Source organism: Lytechinus variegatus, chromosome 17 (genome assembly GCF_018143015.1).
Source record: "Lytechinus variegatus isolate NC3 chromosome 17, Lvar_3.0, whole genome shotgun sequence".
NCBI lineage: Eukaryota > Metazoa > Echinodermata > Echinoidea > Temnopleuroida > Toxopneustidae > Lytechinus > Lytechinus variegatus.
In genome coordinates this window covers 23204795-23222224 of record NC_054756.1, presented here as the reverse complement: position 1 = coordinate 23222224, position 17430 = coordinate 23204795, and the positions used below count along the sequence as shown (strand labels likewise).

General features: G+C 38.0%; 1 protein-coding gene across 2 annotated transcripts in view; it reads right to left on the bottom strand.

The window, feature by feature from the left end:
- Positions 1–17430, bottom strand: part of LOC121430831 (zinc finger protein PLAG1-like) — a 120945-nt gene that overhangs the window by 60558 nt on the left and 42957 nt on the right. The window lies entirely within an intron of this gene.

Below are 17430 nucleotides of genomic sequence, written 5' to 3'. Positions count from 1 at the left end.
AAGATAATATCAAAGCGTACAAACTTGTGACGTCACAATAATTTAATTGTGGTGTTGACATAAGTCACATCATTTTCCATGTTCTTCATTTCAATCCAAATTGGATAAAACTTTCTCATTATTCTTGTTTGATTTTGATAATCGAATCAATTTTTTTTTGGGGGCGACCATCAGGGTACATGGGGCACCAGGCAATTTCACGCTCGAAATTTTCAAAACAGCCCTGTATGTAATAAAAAAGAGCCCCCGATAATCCAAATTCATTGCCATGTTTAAACTTTTCCTATAGGCAGTAGGATGTGAAAAATAACCCCCTGAAAATGAAAAATATACATATATTTTTTGTTTTTGCTTGGTGGACTTCCTTTCAATGCAGATTGAATTAAAACACATAATATATTAAAGGTATTGGGACATGGGACACTTTAACTTTGTGAGTAGCCGATTTAAAAAATTCTCAAACCAAGATGAAACATGTGTACAAGTGCATGTATCAGAACTAATAAACCCTGAAAACAACCATTATTGAGAATGAAAAGCTAAAACTACAAGGCAAACCCCGATTTTGTAAATAGGTGTCTTATAGACGCCTAAATACTACACATAAGTGTATGGGATGAAATTAAGATGGTGTTTCCGGTCACTTTATATTTCAATTTTTAAAGCACTAAATAATTATTTTCGAACGCAATTTTTTCTGGGCTTCATTTTTGTAACATATCACAGACACAGGTGACAAGTGTGACCTTCTAGCTAAGATTTTTTTAAAAGTCAAACCAATGTTAACCAATCACTTTAATCAATGTTTGTAGTGTTCCTTATTTTCTTCTGGGGATAACCTGTATATGTGTTTGTTATATTTGATCCTAATACCTTACCTTACTTTTAATGACCCATGGTTAAAATAATGATTTAGTTGCAGAGGGGCTTACCAAAATAAGCTATGCTTTTTAATATTCCTCCCTCATTTTTTTTTCATGCGTTAATTACGACACGTAACTTTCAATTATTCAATCATATCAAAATGTGTCTTGAAACTATGACTTATTTTATATTCATCAATCACTTTAGTATATTACTTCTAAAGTTGTTACTGAAGTATCTATTATGACGTTTATTGTGCTTTGGAAATTATGTATGAATATCTTTGTGTGTTTATTATCTGAAAATTAAATGAATTAAATTGAAAAAAAAAGTGGAATATCTGATACCCCTTTCATAAACCCAATTATGCGGCTAATAGCAGCATAATTTGGTCGTAAAATTGGAGGACAAGAGTAATCCGCATTATTTTGATGCTGCTATTATCCGCGTAATAGCAGCATCGGGACAAGATTTTGAGTTTATGAACGCATTTCCAAATAATGCGGATAATTGCCATGGTGCGGTCACAAGGTCACCCTTTTCCAACGCAACCGCATCGGAGGGGGCGTGTCCAGTTGTCATGACAATTATCCGCCTTTTTCAGGACGAGCGCTCATAAAAATATGCGGCTTATTTTCGGAGTTTGTGAATGCAATTTTTATTGAATTATCCGCATTACTCTTAGGCGGCTAATTGGAGGATAGGTTTATGAAAAGGGTATGAGTGTTCCTCATTATTTTGAGTGCATGGAGAGGAGGCTAATGAATCTGAGATGTGTTCTTTTCCAGCTGCTGTGAATCATCATCATCATTCTGAGCTATACAGCATCATTACACCAAGATGACAAATACAACAACATCATCTCTAAGGACAGTTCACACTAGGAAAATTATTATTAGTGTTTTGCTTGTTTTTTGTCCTTACAGCATGCCACATCTATAAACTTAAATCATATAATCATTTTCAAGAACTCTTCACACTACAAAAATAATAATCATTGTAGATAATTGTAGTTTGCTATTGTCCTTGGTATATGATGAATTCTATACCTTTCAATCATATCAAATACAAAAACATCATCTTCAAGAACTGTTTACACTGCAAAAAAAATTATCATTGCAGATGTTTTTTTTTTTTTTTTGGGGGGGGGTCATTGGAAATTTTTGACGTCCACAATCATAAAAAATATAATAAAATATAATCATCTTCAAGGGAGTTCACATTATGAAATACCGGGTAATACTAATATCGTTATCTGTGAATTTGACAAACCTCTGTCTGTAACATAAAATTTAATGATTGACCATGCAATTGATTTTTGCAACTGCTCATACACAATATTCAATGATGCAATCAATTGTATAATTCAGACTGTTGATCAATAACTAAGTTTCATGTAACAGGGTCCTGGGAGAATGTATAAAAGCCTATCAGGCATTCTGGCTATACAAAGTTCTCATGATGTCTGAATGGGGCCAACAGCCGTAATGCATGACAGAGAAGTGACAGCATTAGACTTTCATACCAAAGTCAAATTGCAGTCATAAACAATCTATGTTAGATGTGAACCCGCTGCAGTCCAAAACAGGTGTGGAAAGGGCATTCTCTATACCTGTTGCTTGGGTGCATGCATGGCTGGATGTAGAAGGAAGGGAGGGGGCTGTTGTCCCTCCACACATTTTGAAAACTTACATTTTTCCCCCTGAAATTTTAACCCAAAATATGGACATTATATTTCAATTTCACTTTAAAGAATGATTTACTGTCACCAAATGATCTGTCGCTTTGCTCCCTCACTTCTGAAATTATTTTAAAATATACCCCCATGGTAAAACAGAAAAAAATCTGTCTCAGGCCATTGGTGCACATGTACGTGATGCAGTATTTTAAAGGATTTACGATATGTAGTTAGTTAACATTACAAAGGTGTTGTTTTACTTTTAATCTTCATATATCTGTACAATTGTATATCATTTGGTAGAAGATGTAGAGTAAATGGCATGTCCTCAAATCCCCTAATAAATACCAAAATCTCAAAAACAGACCGATGAAGGTCTTAGTCTGTGAGCTGGGTGTTCCGATAGAGAGCATGTGTGCAGAGATCTTATCTTGAAATTCTTTCACTTATCTCCCCTATCAATGTCCTATCTATAATTGGAAGTAAGTGAATGTGACCTAGGATGAGGTCTTCTCTCCTAATCGAAATACTTGCCCTTAAATGATCTAGCCTTGTACCCTTTCCCTTTCACACCCCCACATATAGTGTGTATTTAAGCCACTTTTTCTATCAATATATATATATATATTTACTCCATGTGTGAATACATTTATTTACTTTCTTGAAGCGCCCCAAGCACTCAAAGGAAGACTTGAACACTATACAAGAAGCCACTGTATTATTATTATTATCATTATTATTATTATCATTATTATCATTATCATCATTATCATCATCGTCATTATTATCATCATCATCATCATCATATTGGATGGTATTCTTTGAAACTTTTATAGCTAACTTGAACCACAATTTTATGAAGAGGGATTCACTACTAAAGTTGGTACCCAAATAGAGATCCTTTGGAATTTTACAGTGAAAAGAAAGTTGTAAAACAATTGTTTGTATATCATATTGATTTTTAAGTGAATGTCAACAAATAGGCCAATTTTGATCCATGGATATTAATGCATATGGGAACAGGGACAAGGTATTCCTTTTACCTGGCAAAAACACAATACTTGGAATCCATTTGCACATATTACTTGTTGATACATCTGGCAAGGCTCTGACAAAGCTTTTAGGGAATCAAGAACTATCTTTGTATTGTATGAAAAAGGGAGGAGGGGGGGGGGGGGGGGGGGAGGAGGAGGTAGGGGAGGAGGGGATGAGGCATGGAGGGGGATGGGGAATGGGAAGGGAAATATTCAAATTCAGATGAAAAGAGAGGGGAGGGGAGAAGAGAAGTGAAAAGGTAGAGAGGAGGTGAGAGGTCGAGAGAGATCGAGAGAGTGAAGGAATTATATGTATACCATATATCGCAGATGCTGAAATGAAGCACACTGATTTATAAACCAATCGTCTAGTAGTCACATTGCCTAATCACTGCAAAACCCTCATCATTCATGTAAAAGGGAATGCGCTTTGACACACCGTTCCATCACATGACTCACAAACTATGCTCAGCCCTCAATTATGCTCTAGAAAAATACATTAAAATAGCGAGGGAGCCCGAAATACAGAACTGGAGCAATCATCCTATGATCTGGATAATTAGGATGCACCATCTTTTAAAATTCATTGAACACTGAGGTATCGTTGAAATCCATATTTTCAGGGGGAGAAGACAACAGAGCTAAACTAAAAAAAAAAAACAAATATAAAAACAGACAAACAAAAATAAAAACAAAAACCTCCAGCCCCATAAAAAGGCAAGTTTGACGACACAGTTTCTGTTGTATTACTCAACTCTTCTTTCTACAAACCTAAAACCCCCCAAACAAATAAAAACAACATCAAAAATGCCCCCCCCCTAAAAAAGGCAAGTTTGATGACATACTTTCTGTTTTATTACTCAACCCTTCAAAGGGCTGGATTCCCCTTTAAGGCCAAAACATTTTTCTTGAATTGGATTATCAAAAGAACGTTCGCCCACACTGTATGCCTCAATAAAACTGTTGTTGGAAGAGTGGGGAGGGGACTAACCTAGGTTCAAAATTTGTGTAAGTTGGGACGATAATATGCATCCAATGTCCCTATAGAAAACGTTTACCATGGAAACAATGAGCTGCTTACTAATTTATAGGCCTATACCACAAAATAAAAATAACAATATTACCAAATGGATGGAAGGTACATCTCCGGATGACAGTCAATCAATATCCATATTTATCCTTAGGTGAATATTATTCCAAATAATTCTAATCCATGGCATAGTTCTCCTTGGTGTAAGGTTCATTGTTGGATGTGAAGCAGCGCTCCATGTAATACCAGTGACAGCCTTTCCTATGCATAGCCATGGCCATCCCAGCAACAGCAACGTAATAACATCTGAGTTATCTTGCACTCCCATAATGTGAATTAATGAGACCAGGTCGAGAACACATCATGACCCTGGTCTGGTCGAGCAATACAGGTGAAATGATTAGAGCTGGTCTTGTGGAATCCAGGCCAGTGGGGTGGGGTAAGGGCCAATCGTAGAGCATTGTTGGGGGATGGGAGAAGGGAAGGACCAATTTCGAGGTAGAGAATAAGACCACTGTAGAAAACACATTTATCCTTTATATCTGGTTGAGTGATCCAGGTGAAATAATTAGAGCTGGTCTTGTGGAACCCAGGTCTGTGAGAGGGGGGGGGGGGAGGGGTAAGGACCAATTGTAGTGCATTGTTGGGGGAGATGGGAGAGCGAAAAGGGGTGGGATAACCCCATTTTGGAGGCAGACACCACATTAAATCCTGATCTGTTTGGGTGACCCAGGTGATATGATTAGAGCTGGTCTTGTCAGGCCAGTGGGGTGGGGTAAGGGCCAATCATAGAGCATTGATGGGGAGATGGGAGAAGAGCACGGCCAAGTTCGAGGTAGAGAACACATTTATCCTGATCCGGTCGAGCAATACAGGTGAAACGATAGAGCTGGTCTTGCAGAATCCAGGTCAAAGGGGGGGGGGACCAATGGTAGAGCATTTTGGGGAAGGGATATAAGACCACTTTGGAGGTAGAGAACACATTATGACACTGGTCTGGTCAAGCCATTCGGGTGAAATGATAGAACCAGGGCCCATTTCATAAAGTTGATCGTAAGGTAAGTGCAACTTAAGAACGACTGGTGATCCTTTCTTGTGGTAAATGATGTTCACCATTATTATGTTGGTGATTATTTTAGCGCGTAAGAATGGATCACCAGTCGTTCTTGAAGTCGCTCGTAACAGCTTTATGAAACATCCGACTGGTCTAGTGGAATCCGAGCGAGAAGGGTGGGGCAAATTAGATCAACAGTAGAGAATGGTAGTAGAGTAATTGGTGTGAGGGAAGAGAGATGTGTGGGAGGGGAGAAAGGCCCCCCTCCCCAACCCAATTCTATTTGGGTGATCCAGGTGAAATGATTAGAGCTCCTGGATTCCAGTCCATTGAGGATGGGGTATATGTAGGATCAACGGCTAAGACCCCTGTTACATCTGAGAGATTCCCTACCTCGGGCCGGCCCGGGGCCTACCTCGGGTCGGAAAGAAATCAGATGTAAACATCCCAAACCTACCTCGGAGCGACCTACCCGAGACCACATCCAGAGGTAGTCTCGGGTAGGTATTGGGCCGGCCCCGGTCCACCGATTTGTAGATGTAAACACACACAAGCTTTCGAACCTATCTCGGTCCGTTCGCCAGCTGTCAAATTACGTCATAGCGCGCGCTATCCCCTCCCAGCCCCGTCGTTCTTTGAATTTTTTTGCGGCATGTGAATTGTGATTGATAAAGTCTTTGATTTGAGTGAAACGAAGCATTTTAAAGAGAAATGCCAGTAGTTGCAGTAAACACTGATTTCATGAGAAAGTCTGTAAACACGGCTTAATTGTCAGAATATCATCGAGGATCTAGATCTGGTACAGTTACATAAACTGAACTTTGTGAAATCTTGAAATCTACGCTGAAAATGTTTACACTGAAGATAACCAACACAGAAAGGCACACGTGGGACAGTGTATTATTATTGCTGGAATAAAGACCGACGGAAGTGACCGAATCCGCTCTTATTTTGCTTATTTCTCAGCAATTACACAATTTCTTCCAAAATCCTTTGGCACATATTTTTTATTCATACAAACAGACACTTGGGTGGTCATTATATAAGATTCTGAAAAAGTCATTTTGAGATCGTTACCAATACTGGAATTTATCTTTAAACGTATCCTTTTCAAGTCGATCATATATTCAACGACTGCTGGGATCATCAGCATTCTTTCAGAATCTCGGTAACTTTAATTAGCGCGCGCGAATTATTCGGAGCCTAGATCGAGAGCGCCTTTTAAAGGTGTCAGCAATCGGATGCCGCTCGAAACAGTACAGATAGGGCGATAGGGGAGGAAATGAACACTGTGATGTAAACAGACCACATTTCGGACTCGGTCCGTTCGCGAGGCTAATCCACCAATAATCCAGTCAAGGTTGCAAGTGGACTCGGTCGGGTCTCGGGTAGGAAACTTTCAGATGTAACAGGGGTCCAGGTCAGAGAAGACAGAGGAGAAGAACAGGACTAGTGTTGAAGATCATACAGAGTTACCAAGCCTGGTCTGTGGGGGTACCAGGGCAAAGAAAATTGTTGCACTGGGGCTCAGGGAAAGTTCACCCCTGAAACATACACTTTTACGGGTAGGTGCCCAAAGTTAAAAGCATGTGCAGTATGGTATCAATAGCAAACGAGGCCTGTGATTCACAGTGCCCAACGGCAGCATATACACTTGCTGTGATGTGAAAGTTCTCCTAATCTTCTTTCACACTGCACGATCACCCTGCGATAGTAATCTAAATTTTTATAAATATGTCTATCTACATAAAGTAAGTATTTTATTTCAGGGATATTAAAAGCATCTTGCTTTTAACACTGGAAAAAATACATGGTATTTTCTAAGACTCCCAAACATGTACGTTTCCTATGGTGACCGAGCTTGCTATGCCGCAGCACCTTCTCTTTGGAATGATTTGCCATTGAATTCAACAATTATATCATCACTTGATACTTTCAAAGCTAAACGAGAGTCTTTTTTATCAGTATTAATAATTAGCACTTTGACACTCATCCAAACTCTCTCATTCTGTCTTTTTCTTGTGCGCCTCGGAATAGAATACTTCTAGACAGATGGCGCAATATGAATGCCTATTATTATCATTACTTGTGTTATCATGAAGTATTTCAGGGTAAATTTCCCGATCAGAGATGACCTGGTATTCTTGGTTTTCGAGTCGGTCTGAAAACGCATCATGGAAAACATTCTTCCCCTGTATCTGGCAATTTATCGTTGTGATCCACCTCAATGATATCGGTATGACAGGAAACAGGAAAAGATGCAAATGGACTCTCATTAATTCATTTCTAAGATGTAGGTCAAATCTATGACCAGTGTCCTGTCACTGGTAGCCCGATGACACATGCATTACACCAAAATACACAGACAGACACACACACACACGAGAGTAGTTTGAGGAATCAGACCCCGGGCAGACTATGAACTTCATCCATTAGTCATCACTATCTTTCGCAGCACATCCTCTAATACTCCCGTCTGTCCTTGTTTCTTGTTGTGCCATGTAACCTGCCCCCCAAAGAGGGAAGTACACCTCAAATACAGCCAGACCTGGGGCCCCCTTGCGGCAGCAGTTGCGTTTAAACGCAAGTCAAAAAATCAAACGCAAGTCCCAAATGCGCGCTGTTGATTGGTTTGAAAATCAAGTTGCGCATGATTTTTTAGAGTTGCGATTGATTGCAACTCTTTCTGCAATGGGCCCCTGGGGCCCCGTCTTACAAAGAGTTGCGATTGATCCAATCAATCGCAACTATGGAAAGCCAGCAAAGTCAACATGTAAAATGCATGTTTGTTAAAAAAAAAAAATCTAGATAAAGTATATTCATAAATTCATTAATTTCTTGACAATTTGGTGTGATCTCCTTTGTTTACGATGGAAATTTTGCAAATTTCCTGTAGAAAAAACTACGACACTGATGGATTTCCATAGAGTTACGATAAATTGGATCAATCGTAACTCTTTGTAAGACAGACATAGTGACCCCGGACATACAAGGACCACCTGTCTATAAAGTCCACCTGCTTATTAAAGGTCAAGTCCACCTCAGAGACCACATCACACATAGGGAGGCAAAATTAGTCTTAAAGGACAAGTCCACCCCAACAAAAACTTGATTTGAATCAATAGAGAAAAATCAGACAAGCACAATGCTGAAAATTTCATCAAAATCGGATATAAAATAAGAAAGTTATGAAATTTCAAAGTTTCGCTTATTTTCAACAAAAAAGTTATATGAACGAGCGAGTTACATCCAAATGAGAGAGTCGATGATGTCACTCACTATTTCTTTTGTTTTTTATTGTTTGAATTATACAATATTTCAATTTTTACGTATTTGACGATTAGGACCTCCTTGCCTGAAGCAAAAATATGTTAAAATAATAGAATTCCATGTGTTCAGGGAGGAATGAAACTTCCATTTCACATGACAATGACGAGAAAATAAAAATATTTCATATTTCATATAATAAAATAAAAAAGAAATAGTGAGTGATGTCATCAACTCTCTCATTTATAACTGGCTCGTTCATATAACTATTTCGTTGAAAATAAGCAAAACTCTAAAATGCCATAACTTTCTTATGTTACATCCGATTTTGATGAAATTTTCAGTGTTATGCTTGTTGGATTTTTCTCTTTTTATTCAAATCAAGTTTTTGTTGGGGTGGACTTGTCCTTTAAGACTAATTTTGCCTCCCTATGTGTGATGTGGTCTCTATAGACAGGTGTCACTGTAAAATGTTCTTGAAATGATCAACATTCATACACTGGACATACCGTAATACAATTGAACTTGGGGCCTTTTTACATTCAACTCAACTTTTGAAAGCACATGATCAAACCACAAGCTTGAGTTCCCTTGAAAAGTATTTCTATTGAAACTAGGGTTAACATTTCAGAAAAGTTGTCAGCACTGACAACTGAATTTCTCCAATAGTTACCATAGTAACAGTCAGAGGCGAGTGCCTTTCAGCCAATCGAAACCAAGAATTTCACTGAAATTTTCAGCAATGACAATGAAGTCAGTGCTGCCAACTTTCATGAAATGCCCCCTGAAGGCAGGGACCTGTACTTAAGTACCGCCTGGTCCTAAACACTGCTCATATATATATTTTCTCAATAAATGATAATTTATATTTATTTTTTGCTAATGTTGATCATAAAAAAAGAGAATTCTCCTGAATTCTAATGCAGGTTCTTGCTAGAAAATCAGAGATTCTAATTGAAAAAAAATTACAAGTGGGCAAAGGGGATTCTAATGCATATCAGATACTTTATCTTGGTATGCTGAAGTGGAAAACAGTTCTCATGTTACAAATAAATGACAAGAGCGTTGGTACGATTACAGCAATGAAAAAGTCTCTCTTATTTTTAGTATATAAGTCGACTACAAAGAGAAATGGGGAATCAAGTTTGACTTTAAAAGAAAATGTTTACCTACAAGATTTTCCCTAGACAAGAAGAAACAAAATATTTTGACATTAGATGCATAGTCACAATAAATTAATCTTCAATTGCTTGGGTTAGATTTCAGTCACCTGTTTATTCTACTCCAAATTTCAGACAAGCAAATAGCAAATGAAGGTTCTTATATTTTCTTGGAAATTCTTGAAAATAATGCAAGAATAACATATAATTGGAATTATTATTTTAACATTTTGATATCAATCATTGAAAGTGTACAACACTTTCCATACTGAAAATTTCCCAACAAAACACAATTTGACCAAACTTCCACTCGACAATAATGGAAGGGAATGGAAAAGACAGTAAACATTAGTTCAACAAATTGAAAAAAAAGCTGAACAAGGAGGAAAGAAAAAAGAAAGAGAATGAAGGAAGAGGGTGAAGATGGAAGAGAAGTAGAGGTTGCTAGAAGAGCAGCAGGAGCAAAAGAAGAAGCAAGAGAATGAGAAGGGGGAGGAGGGGGGAAGGAGGAGGAAGAGGTGGAGGAGGACAGGAGATAGAGGATGTGGAGATGGAGGAGACGAAGAAGGAGGAAAAAGGAGAGAAGTAAAAGGAGAAGAAGGAAGGGGAGAAGAAGGAAGAGAAGGATGTTCCAGGAAAGGAAGAGGAAGAGAAGAAGGAGGAAGGGGGAGAAAAAGAAAATGAGTGAGAGGAAAAAAACAAAGAAAGGAGTTGGGATGGTTCAAGATGAGCTAAAAAATACCCTATCCAGTATAAAGTATGACTAACATGTTCTAAGACACCTGGAAGGCATAGATAGAGATTAACAATTTTTGTGGTTTGAAATAGATCCTCTTGGAAATTAAAAATATCAACTTTGACATTAAACTTCAGAACTTCAATATACTATAAATACACTGGTTAATAGACCGATTCCCATCTCTGCCAAAATATCACACATGTGTACGTAAAATATTTTGTCACTGGATTAAACACCTAACATTTCAAATTTCACATTTAAAAACTTTATTGACAAGATATTTATTTCATTTTTTTCTTCAAGTTATCCTGTTTATATCCAAGTCTCTATACACCATAGAGTAAAAAACAGCAAAATGCTATCTCAAAGGAAAGATATAAACCAAATACCATACAAACCTACAGTGCACTAGATTTTTTTTTTTTTAATTATGTGTTTTATTGGTATTCAAAATCACATATAATCACAATATTTACAGGTAATTGGAATGATTTGAAACAGTTCAAAAGCAGTAAAATCACAAAACAAAGATGAAATAAAAAAATAAATGGGAAAAAAAATAAAAAGGGTGACATAAATCAAAATAAAACATCGGATGATACAGGTTACTCTAAAGGGAATACACATCGAGATAAATTTACATGTATAATCAATTGTAGCATATTACTCTGTGCATTGTACACGTCTCAATTTAAGATACAAAAACAAATAGAATGGAAAAGGGGGAACTACCTGTATCTAAAATAAAAATCATATATCAAATCGCCACTTCTTAAAGTGTACAGTGAGTTTGTTTCTTTTCTTGGCTAGGTGGTGCACTAGAATTTTGTGCAGATTACCTTTTTTCCTTTGTACAAGGCTTTTCCTGCCATTTCAGTTACTGTGCTCAGACCTCATCTTTGGGGCCAGCCAGAGTGTTTCTTTTTTTATTGGGGGGGGGGGGGGCAGGACCAACTCGAATGGAACTAATGGTGGGACTATTGACGGGGCTAACACACTTTGCAAGAAAAAGTGGAAATGAAAGTCCAGTACTACCAATGGTTTGTTTGGTCAAAGCAAAAGTTGATTGATCAAATGAGTATAAAGGAGTATGGTTGGGGGCTGGGGCACCCGTGCCCCTCCATGTACATGTAAAATCTCTATTTTGTGAAGGTAAAATTAGCTTCCTTGTCCACCTCCCCCCCCAAAAAAAATCACACAAATTAGAAAGTAAACTCCTTTGTCTTGAGCAAAATAATTGACAAAAGAGCCTGTGTTGATCTGCCAAGGTAAGGTTTATAATATGACAAAATAAGCCTGTTCACTTGGCTACCATCCCAGTGCTACCTCAGAAAAGCAAGGTCTTTTTGAAGACATGTGTCGCCAAATTAAAACAGCAGAAAGCTTTGATGGACAAATTGAGGGGCAGCCCCCACACAGGAGGGGTGGAAGCTTCGAAGCTTTAATCTCGGCAGAGTTTAATAGTAAAAGGCTGAATTGAAACTCAAAATGTGCTGGTGTTTTCATATACTCTTTTTTTTATTTTTGTTTTGTTTTGTTTGTTTGTGGTGTTTTTTTTTTTTTTTTGGGGGGGGGGGGCGGGGGTCGGTGTACATTATTGCATCATTGTATGAATTTATTTACCTGAATATATATCATATAATGCCCAATTTAGGTTACACACCAATTCCTGATTCAAATTCAATATGTTCATATGGAAATAACTAAAACCAACCTGCCTTTATATTTCACATTTTGTTTGTAAGATCTTGTCCATTATAAAAATCAAAATTATGTTGGTGTTGTGCTTTATTGCTTGCTAGATGAAAGAAAAGAAAAATGCATTGAAGTTCCTTTAATTAGTTTTACAAAGAACAGACTGCGTTAAAGCAATAATTGTCAACTTTCATTATCACCTTCCTTCCTAACAATGCTAGGGACCAATTCATGAAACAAATACATGTAGTCAATCATTTTCATTGGCAATTGTTATAAGCTACCAAAATCCTTGTTTCTGATTGGCTCAGAGCAAAGTATGCCAGTGAAATATTGACAAGATGTTTTCTGACAGATTCTCCTTGATTCAACAACTGTCAACGTTTTTCTTTTTTTCCTAAAAAAAAAATTCAACGGGACAGGTCCCGGTATGAGATCAAAAATAACCATCGCACGGAAGCAGATAATTCCTTTCTTCAAGAACTGTGTGAACAGGAAATCATTTGTTGAAGAAGCTTGCATAATGCAGGTACACTGAAATACATATATTGGTGTTAAAAATACACCAGTCAGTGTTGTGACAGGACCGCACCGAGCATTTTACACCAGTGTTAAATTTGCAATGCTGCTTCTCATCCAATGGTGTATTTTACGTGTTATCAAAACTGACACCATTTGGTGAAAATTTCAAAGACCACATGGTGTTTTGTGAAACACCAGCACTCTACATTTCTATCTCATAAACATAAGATATAAAATGAAGGGTGTAGTATAGACACAGCAATCTTTGAATGTCAAATGTCCTGCCAGTGATGTATAATACGAAAGTGCACATCATAGTGTATTTGACCTCTTCAACCAATCACAACAATTGGCTTGGGCCAAGAAAATTCCAGCTTTCTAAAAATAGCTCCCGAACTTGGACTCGATACAGCATCCCCTCCTGAAAAACATGGAAGCCTTTTTCAATGAAAACAAAACAGAAAAATAGTGCAAATCTGCTGCCATTTTGGCACGATTTTCAAATCCTGTCTTCTTTCGACTGATGGCTTCCCGATGGCTCGCGCCCTTTCTCGGCTTCGGTTCAAGTTTGAAGATGCTGCTCTGCCAATGTCAGAGTGACAACTGAAGCAGTGGGGTCTAGACACCTTTGGCGGTCAACCAAAATGTACATGATGTAGTAGCATTCTTGGTCATTGACTGGGCATGGCCTTGTATGAACTTGATATTAGTTACACTGAGGAATCCAAATTACTTGAACATGGCTGCCAGATACTATGAAATTTACTGAATGCCAAAGGTAAGGATTTAATTCATATGGTGGTACTTATGTAAAGCGCCAAGTGCTGCTTGCTTTTAATTACTTGGGAAAGGGAAAAACTATTAATTGTATCAGTACAATGCCAATGCCAATAGAAGTGGATGGCCTCCCAACACCCTACTCTCTACACTGTACAGGCCTGGGTACAGTACAAATGAAGATCAATTCCTAGTTTATGAGAACTTCTACAATAATTTCTTATGGCCAAAAACAAATGGAGTAGAAATGATTAGTTTGTCTGGAATAAAATACTTCATTTCTGGTCAATTCCAAAGCAACATTGAGTAAATGCTAACTTAAAATCATTAAATTGTCTGAGAAATGAGTATACATTTTAAAGCCTCACTTCATTTTGTTCCATTGAAGATACAGTGTCAGGTGAGCGTGATTAGAGCTTTGCAGTTGGCATTCAAATTATACATGACTAAACTAAGTGATGGTAAGAGAATGGGTGTGGGGTTTCTATCACACATTGGGATCAATTATCGGCTTTCAAATCTTACCTTTTACACACCTTGCCATAGACTAACCCATATAGTAGTTGAATTCCGATCATCTGTGGTTAAATACATGTAGCAAAGGCAGATACTTCGTAATTGTACATCCCTGAACTTTTAAAAGGATCACATCGTTTACTTCGTGGAGATGAATTTTCATTAGGAACTCGAAAGACAAAGTTGGAAGGAAGAGGAGAAAAGACGAGAGGATAAGGGCAAGTGGAAGAATAAGAGAAGGAAAGAAGGAAGGATGTGGAATTTGGAAAGAAATTTAAGAAGGGCTAACTGGATTGCTTGCTAACCGATGTTTTGAATGTACACCTGTCCATTAGCATTTCAATTGATAGGTAGCCATTTCTGCCATTTAGAGGAAACAACAGATTGGATTTCTGATGCACGGAGAAGCAAATATGCATCCACGCATTTTGCGTAAACTTTGCAATTTAGCTCTCTCCGCAGCCAGGTAAGCCGTCGAGTCTAAAAGGAGACGGCCGAGTCGGGTCGAAACGAGAGATGCGGGTTTTGATAGAGTGGAGAATAGCCTCAGAACGTGAATGTCCAACGACTTGATGTCAGCACTGATGGTGCTGTAATTCACAATTGATTTCAAACAATCGAAGTACAGTTGGGCCCCCGGGCTCTGTGAAGGTTTCGATAAACATTAAGATATCTCGTCCTTCTGAAGCGACCAAAACCCAGATTTACCTTTATTTCTCAAATTTTCTACCGTGCTATCTCCATCCCTCTCTCTCTCTCTCTCTCCCCTCTCATACCTCTGTCATTCTCTATTCTGCACTGCTTACTGACGATTTGTTACAGTATGATTACCAATATACTAGCAGTTTGTCAGCTTCGATATTCCACTAGTACAATTGCTAATAATGCCCAATCTATGAGATATCTGAGGGTCAGGTGCCATACATATCGAAAAAAACAATCCTAGTAATTTGAGGGATATTAGATTTAGAAGCAGGATATGAAAAGAAAAGAGTAAAATACATTTTATTTTGGAAAAAAACACACAAAACACCTTAATTTTGTCAAATCATTCAATAGAATATCCTATATCTACATAATACCATGGTCACATTTGCTTTACGGCGGCCGTACTGCGAGTCGGAAACAGTCGTTTTATTAATTTCTATTATAACCACCGACATGTAGCTGGTCCAAAAATGTTAAAACGGCTGGTTTTGACTCGTCGTACGGCCGCCGTAGAACAAATGTGACCCAAGGTATTACCCAAGCAGGTTTTCACCCCTTTGTTTTGTCAGTACATGTATTAAAGAATTTTAAAAACTTGACCACCCCCCCTTCCCCTATCCCCCTTGATAGCCCTGATTCAACCTCCCCCCTCCCTACCCTTCCCCTATCCAAACACCACATCCACCTATCCCCCTGCCCATTAGAAGAGCAGCCCCTTACTATCGCACATTAACCCTGGCTTTTTTCCCTATCTGGCCAAATTGCCATACAAAATATAAAAATACAAATTCTGCCCCAAAATTGTATTTGTCCATCTGGCTCAAGTTTCCGACCGGCTCTCCAAACGCTCTGCGCAACCGTTGCAAAACAATAATGGACATCGATACAGACTCCCGGCTGAAACATGCGCGAGAACCGCTCAAGGGCAAGAGCGTTAATTTGGACTAATGCATTTGCGTTGGATACTATGTCAACCCCTGATACGGTTGTAAGGCTGGGAGCGAAACTTTTTTTTTGGTAATGGAGTGCTCTATCTATATTTCCACACCAGTCCAATAAGGGGTTAAGTGTGTTAATGTATATGGCCATGTAGACTGCGGCTGTGAAATGCTCTGAATTTTATTGTCAAAGCTTCTGCAACCAAGTGTTTTCCTTTTCTAATTGTTTGAAAATATCATCTAAAATATCACAACATAGAAATTAGGTAACAATATGAGATATATTGTGATATGTATGCAGAAATATAAAGTTGATGATTTATCCAGGAATGAGTAAATTCACAAGAAGTAAAGTATCAAGTCCTTTGAAAATAAAAAAAAGAACATCTCTATCACCATTTTTGTTAATACTTAACTGCTTTTTTGCTTCAGTTACAATTAAATTTGAAATGTTAGGTTGATTCCAATTTTTCTTTAGTACATTGGCATTAACAATTGATACCCATTAATACCTACCATGAACTCTCCAATCCTCGTACCGTATGCATACAATTGCTTTATTGGTTTCAGGTACCCAATATACTGTAAAACTTCAATATAAAGATTAACATCATCTCTGTGAAGCGAGGATTTCTCTCTTTCTGTCTACCTCTGAGTCTCTCTCTCTCTCTCTCTCTGGCCCTATTCATGAATGTAAATGTACTCTAAGGGGTCTGAATAACTGCAAAACCTCCATTTCCCCATTTTTTCAGTCAACATTTCAAAGTTTGAGTATTTTTCTCGGCTCCAAGCTAGGTACTACCACACGCCACCCTACTGGACCCTCTCTCGGAGAGAATCACAAACACTGACCAAGCCATCCCCGACGTCATCGCCAGGCCCACCGAAAAATCAATGGCTTGAAAATTAATCTGACTCGAGCTAGCGTCCAATTCAAACAACCGGCAAGGATACGGGAGAATGGACGGCGTGAACGACCTCCTCCAAATTTCATAAGTTTTTAAGGAGCTATGTGCCCCATGTCTCGTGTCATATATGGAGGAGGCAAATCTAGGTCATGATCCGCTATGTAAGGCATTCAATTGGGCCAGAAAATGTGACAGCTCAAAAGCAAAGAGGTGCATGTACCATTTTTTGCTTTATTTTCCCTAAAGTAACAATGACCTTAGAGTTTTGCAAAGGTGTGTCCTGAAAATGTAATGTATTTTATACGATTGCAACTCCACACATAGAAACATCAAAGTATAGACTTTTCATTTGACAAATAAGAAAAGTCAAAGTAAAACCTATATACATAGAAGAGAGAAATGTACTTCATTTTATTGAAAAAACAATTCATAAATGGAGACAGGGGAAAAACAACAACCTTCAAGTCTACTCCATAACACTTGAAAGATTGCCTTATTTTTGGGCCACTTTACAAGCTGATTTTATGGTTTGGTGAGAAA